This window comes from Ursus americanus, chromosome 17, assembly GCF_024610735.1.
Source record: "Ursus americanus isolate L20-20 chromosome 17, mUrsAme1.1.p, whole genome shotgun sequence".
Lineage (NCBI taxonomy): Eukaryota > Metazoa > Chordata > Mammalia > Carnivora > Ursidae > Ursus > Ursus americanus.
The window spans coordinates 45,876,757-45,883,349 of NC_142143.1; the positions used below are offsets into that span (position 1 = coordinate 45,876,757).

Genomic DNA, 6,593 nt, shown 5'->3' on the forward strand with positions numbered 1-6,593 from the left:
TGAGTGAGGCAGCCTGCCCTGCCACTCTGCACACCTAGGGCATACATTCTGGCTCTGCTCTCCATAACGTAGGGATGACTTTTGTTTGTCTCCAAGGATAACTCACTGACCGGCTTCACCAGTCTTCAGTGCTGCCACCCGAATCATCTCAGTGAATCCTAACTGTGACCCTAGTGAGAATGTACTATAAGTAACCCCATTTGATCTTCAGGAAAACAATAACTTCCTCACAGAGACTCCACTGGTGAACCGGGTTTGGGATCCCGATCAGTGGGAATCCAGAATCCGTGTTTTTACCACACCTTGCTGAGCTTGCCCTGCAGGCCAGGCAGCAGTCAAGACTTGAGGAACCAGCCCCCCTGCGCTCTGAACAGCTCACATTATCGCCTCCCGCGGGGCAGCATTTCCTGTTGTCCTGAGACCAGGAGGTAGCTGCGACTAGCAGGCTCATCTCCAGAATCACAAATCCCTTTCATAATTAGAAAAGATTTCCTTTGTCTGGATTTTTTTGTAAGATACTTTCCTTGGAAAGACTCCTTTTGTTGAGCAAAGGCAGAGAATTCTGTTTTCAATGTGGGCTCTTGGAAGAAAAAAAAAAGCAGTTACCTAGTAGCTCGAGTGTAGGAGCAGAATGGTTGAGGTTGCAGCCATTTTGGGGAGTTCTCAGTGAACAAGATCTATTTGGCGAGATTTATGTCCTGCCTAGAGCTTCGCAACAAATGATTCATTTGTTCTTAAATTATGAGGATTTATTTCTTAGGTAACACAAAGATAAACAGACAGTAGAAAACACCCTCAGGACTGAACTAGAGGAGTAAGTGGTATGTGCAAACAGCTGCCGGAGAAACTTCTTGAAATTCTGTTTATGATCACCTCCTTCTGGGAGATGCGGAAAGGAAAGCAGATGTCAGCCTGTGGAATATTTTACAGAGGATTGTTTATGATTATGTCACCCTGAGTAGAAGGAATGTAAAAGAGACACTTGATGTTCCTTTGGAAGGTGGGGTGAGGGGGGGCTAATCTGGCCTTGGTGAGCAAGATTGGACCACGCGGACTACTGAGCCAAGAGCAATTAGAGGAGGGGGATTAGTGAGAAACTGGCCCTGCTCATATGGATAGGACGGGGTATGCGTGTGTGCGTGTGTGCATGTGCGTGTGTGTGTGTGCGCACAAATGCATTAGTGCACTAAGTCCTAAGCAAAGACTCTCCCCTTTGGAGGCACGTGTTCTGCAGTGACATCTACCAAGGTCTGACTTGACCCTTTACAATTTCCCGAGAAATTGTAGAAAAAGCAACCAAGAATAGGGACTCTATCCGTGACCCCCTAAAAGGGTCACTAATAGCACATCTATCCCTTGGAAGAATACCCAGGCTGGAGGGGCATCCTTGCAGCCAAAGGTCATGGAACGTGTATGAGGGGAGGGGTTGTGAGTGAACAGGGCACGGTGCCAAATGCTTCCTATGACACCTCTGAGCCTGTCACTTTTCTCTTTTTAAACAGTCTTGTACTTATTAGATCTTACTACATGGGTGGGCTGAGGAGGATTTTTTGTTATCTATTTCCTTCTACAAAAACGTCTCCAGCTAACTCAGAGATGCCATTGGCAATGTAGCACTAGACAACTCAGGAGACTGCCCACTTTCTGCCTCGGCTACTAACGAGCTATGTGACCTTGAGCAAGTCGCTTCAACTCTGGGCTTCAGATGTGTTATCAGTAAAAGGAATAGACTGGTAAAAAGATGATTTCTAAGGTCCTTGTCAATGCTAAAATTTACAGGGCCAACTTTCCTATAAAATTCAAGGCTTTTTGTGTCGGTTCATATGTTGTGTTTTGGGTTTTTTTTCATTTAAAATCACTTTCTTTAATATACCAGAAACACATGAGACACAAAGAAAGCCCAAGAAAATGCTCAGTCCCTGAGTTGGTGGTTTGAGGTGGGGTGAGGGGGCGGTGGGCAAAGACATCAAGCCTTCTAGTCTCCCAGGGAAAGAAGGGATTGAGAGGACACAATATCTCTAGGCCCCTGGTGAACCCAGTGCAGAGGCTATGCACATTCTAGTTCTCCACCAAGTTCGGGAGGTACTGATTTTCCTAGTCCTGGTTCTGGCCCTGCTCCCATACTCAGCCTCCAGTTTTCAAAAGTCATCCAGTTCCCAGAATGGCCCCTTCCTTTCATTCCCTAGCAATTAGGCTTAGAACCTGACGATCAGGGAGTCTCAGGGTCTTTCAAGGGCTAGTCCAAGCCCTAGCTGGCCAAGGGGTTTCTGAGGGCTGTCCTGCTTCCTCCTTGGAGAATACCTGCTTGGAGGGGAGCTCACTCTGGCTCCCGGGGGGCATCCGGTCCTTAAGGGAAAACTGGGTGCCCAGAGGCAAGTTCAGTTCAGAAGGTGAAGTTGCCTGCAGGGACAGAACAGGCTCTGGGGGAAGATTCAACTTGGGGGCTTCGGCCTCAAATACTTCACCCAGCGGTTTCACCAGTCGGCTTGAGGGCTCTCTGCTGCTGGTCTTCACAGGTGTCCTTGCAATGCCAAGGGTAGGAGAGTGGGGATCTGGGTCTTGGGCCTAATTAGGACCCTCCAGCTGCTCCCCGGCTGGTTGGTTTGGCTGTGGAGAGCTCTCCGGCTGGGTGGGAGCGCACAGAATGCTGGCGCCAGGTGAACGGGGGTGCACCACTCGAGCCAGAAGCTTGTTTTCTGGCAGAGGGCACATGGGAGTGACTAGGACATGCTTGGCTGAGCCCATCTGAACCAGGAGGACTCAGGTGGAGCAGGGCCTGGCCTGGGGTGAGGAGGGGTTGCTGGGCCCCCATTCCTTTTCTGGGTGCACAGCAGTTCGAGCTTCAGCTCCCAACACTGAGTTTCAAAACCTCGAATGTTGTATTTCAGTGTCCCCAAATGTAACTTGGTAAAGGATTAGTGATTGGGTTGTGGTGGGAAATATGGGCCTGCAATGGATGGTTTCAGCCTGGAAGATTTCCCCACCTCCTTTCACGGTGCCTAGCAATAAGGAAGTTTCTACATTCTGTAAGCTGAGCTTTGACAAGTCTACACCTACGTTCTTAAAAGAAACATTTGTGGAGGATTCCTGAGATTATTCCTTCATGATCACTTTATTCCTTTCAAATGCAACCTTTATTAAGTAGTCTCATCGCCTTGGATCCTCACTGAGATCTTACTGCATTTTAAGGAAATATGATACTGAGTGAAACCTAACCCTGTATGATCACTCATCTCACGTCATCATAACTTACCTGTTTTCCAAACCGCCTTGCCAGCTCAGCGGTGCGCCCTTGAAGGTAGAAATCGTGTTTGATTTATTTTTCCATTCCCTACTGCTGAGTTTAGCCTTCTGACTCAAGAGTTACCTTTTGAATGAAAGATAATTAATTCATCACGGTCACCCCAGGAGTCACAACTGGGATTTGGCGCACTACTTTCGTGCACTGTTAAGAAGGGCGAGTGGCATGGGATTCATGAGGTTCACCTGAAAGCCTTCTCGGGCTCCTCCTCGTCCCTCCTCATTCACACAGTCTGTGGCAATGGGATGGTTCTATTTCAAAAAGGGTAGCCCCAGATGATTGTAATATGCACATTTCCCATCTTCCCAAGGGAAAAAGAAACACACAAAAGTTGCGCATTTCCCAGGTGTCCCTACTGAGGGCTCTGGGCTCTCTGGCTCCTAGGCTGCTGGAAGACACTATAGCCAAATTATGGAAGCAGCCCAAGTGTCCATCGACTGAAGGATGGATAAAGCAGACGTGGTGTGTGTACGAACTCTTTGCAACGATGTGGATGGAGCTAGAGAGTATTATACTAAGTAAAATAAGTCAGAGAAAGACAAATACCGGATGATTTCACGCATATGTGGAATTTATTGAGCAAAGGGAAAAAAGAGAGAGAGGCAAACCAAGAAACAGACTCTTCACTGTAGAGAACAGAGGGTTACCAGAGAGGAGGCCCGTGGGGGGAGGGGGGTGAAATAGGTGATGGGGGTTAAGGAGTGCACTTATTGTGATGAATGTCGTATAGAAGTGTCGAATCATTGTGTTGTAGACTTGAAACTAATATTACACTGTATATTAGTTAACTGGAATTAAAATAAAAACTTAAAAAAAGAGAGAGATGCAGGGTGGTACAATGCTTTGGGGAGGAGTGGAGACAGCCTCTTTCCCACTGTACGTCGGAGCAGAGAGAGGGAACATAATATGCCCTTCTCTGAGTGCCTGCTCCCCTCTCAACGGGCAAGGAAACTGTACACGTCCAACCGAAGTCTCACGCACCAGGAATGAACATGTCTTCAAGGTCAGTTTGTGATGCAGCCGACAGAGACATACTAAGAAAAAGGGGAGTAGAGAACGATTTCATAAAAATAAGTCCTACCCACCTGCCTTTCAAGCATCAAATAATATAGAGCTGTTCACAAAGAAACCTTGCCAAGAGAAGAAAATTTCAAATATTTGGAAATATTTTTTTTTAAAGATTTTATTTATTTATTCGACAGAGATAGAGACAGCCAGCGAGAGAGGGAACACAAGCAGGGGGAGTGGGAGAGGAAGAAGCAGGCTCATAGCGGAAGAGCCTGATGTGGGGCTCGATCCCATAATGCCGGGATCACGCCCTGAGCCGAAGGCAGACGCTTAACCGCTGAGCCACCCAGGCGCCCCAAATATTTGGAAATATTAAACCAAAGCAATGAAATGGCGTGAAGTAGAAATGTTTGGATTAAGCATTAATTGGAAACAAACCAGAACATCCATTAATGTTACGGAAGTTTGAGATCTTCAGCTCAAATACCGCCTCTGGGAGGGCTTTCCTGAACCCTGATTTAAAGCAGCCTCCTGGAGGGAAGGAAGGAAGGAAGGAAGGAAGGAAGGAAGGAAGGAAGGAAGGAAGGAAGGAAGGAAGGAAGGAAAGAAGGGAGGGAGGGAGGGAGGGAGGAAGGGAGGGAGGGAAGGGGGAGGGGGGAGGAAAGAAAGAAAGAAAGAAAAGAAAGAAAGAAAGAAAGAAGAAAGAGAGAGGAGAGAAAGAGGGAGGGAGAGAAAGAAAGAAGCCTCATGGTCACTGTTTCATGTCACCTACCTCATCATATTGTCCTGTTTCATCTTTTTCCACAGCACACATTATCTGAAATTATCTTGTTTTCTGTAGAACGTCCTTACGTGTAGGCATCCTGTCTTATTTTCTCCTGTGCCCCAGCTCCCTAGGCAGCTGCTTGGTAAAGATTTGTTGACTAGATGACAGAATGAATATTGGGCTCAATGGAGATAGTTCCTTTCAAGATGGTAAAACAGAAAAAACACACAAAAAACCAAACAACAACAACAACAACAAAAATCTCTCTGGGATTTGTCTCTGAAGAATACTTGGAGAGTGTCCTTAGCGTGGTGGCTGATGGCACAGGACGGCAAGTCAGACTGCTCGGCTGTACCTCCTGCAGAACCCAGAAATCACCCACTCACCATCTTGTGAGTCAAAGTTTCAAAATTTAGTTCAAGTTTGTGCCCACAGTTTTGAGAACACATTATTTGGAAAACACTCATGCACCGCGTCCCAGATTGTAGCAGAATGAGATTGACTTTGAGGATGAACTAACGAGGTTCTTTATTAAAACAAATTCCGGGCTTAAGGAACGTCTATACTTACTAACCTCAAAAACATTTTTTTCTTCTGTCTTCCACAATAACAAAGATACTGACATCTTCATACACTCACACGTGCCACATGGTTTGTTCTCTTGGCTGTTCTATGCAACACTGCAGAAGGCCGATTCCAGATATTAGCTCGGGTTCAAATTCTGCCACTCGCTGACTTGAGTAAATCACGAGTCCTACTTCATCTGTTAAAAATTAAAGAAGCGATAATACCCACCGACATTCTTGGCCCCTGCCCCAGGCCCGGGGAGCTAGTAGACGCCAGGGATATTTCGCCTGTGAAAGCGCTTAGTAATATGTCAACTGCGGAGGGTTGTAAGGGTATTACCTATTCTTTACATAGACGATGGAAGAATGTAAGCATGTTATTGAAGCTGGTGTCTGTCTTGTCAGTTCAGAGGAAGGAATGAACACCAAGGGTCACATCACCCCGACACAGCTGGACCGGCCAAGGAACCTGGAGGAATGCAACCTCGCTGGTTTCACATAAAGAATCAAGATATTTTTCAGAATCCGGGTCTCTTGAGATGCAAAAGGCCTCTGAGGGACCAAAGTGGCAGCAGAGCACCTGCTAGGCTGACCTCATGGGCTTCTAATCAGTGGCTTCCACCTTCTCAAGAGACCCCTGCCCCAAATTTTGCGCTTAAAAACCCTGACTTGTTCGGGATTTTTGAGCATTAGCTCTTGTTCTCCTGGGTGGTGTTCCACCAATAAATCCTCTCTCTCTCTTCACCGCAGACATTCGGTGTCAGGTTTTGGCTTGCTGCGCCTCCGGTGGATGGACTCTCATTTGGTTCCATTACATTATGACTTTGTGACTGATGGGAAGTGTAATTATATTTCGGTGATTAGAGTGAAACACTCAGCTGCCTGCACTAGACACACTGTTGGCCTTCAAGATCAAATGAAGTGGTAAGTGCAAGAAATAATAATAGACTAG

The 6,593-nt window shown here is 46.6% G+C and overlaps 1 pseudogene; it reads right to left on the minus strand.

The window, feature by feature from the left end:
* Positions 1 to 2,058: 2,058 nt before the first annotated feature.
* On the minus strand, positions 2,059 to 2,745 carry LOC123787289 (cell division cycle-associated protein 3 pseudogene; annotated as a pseudogene).
* Between the last annotated feature and the right edge of the window lie 3,848 nt (positions 2,746 to 6,593).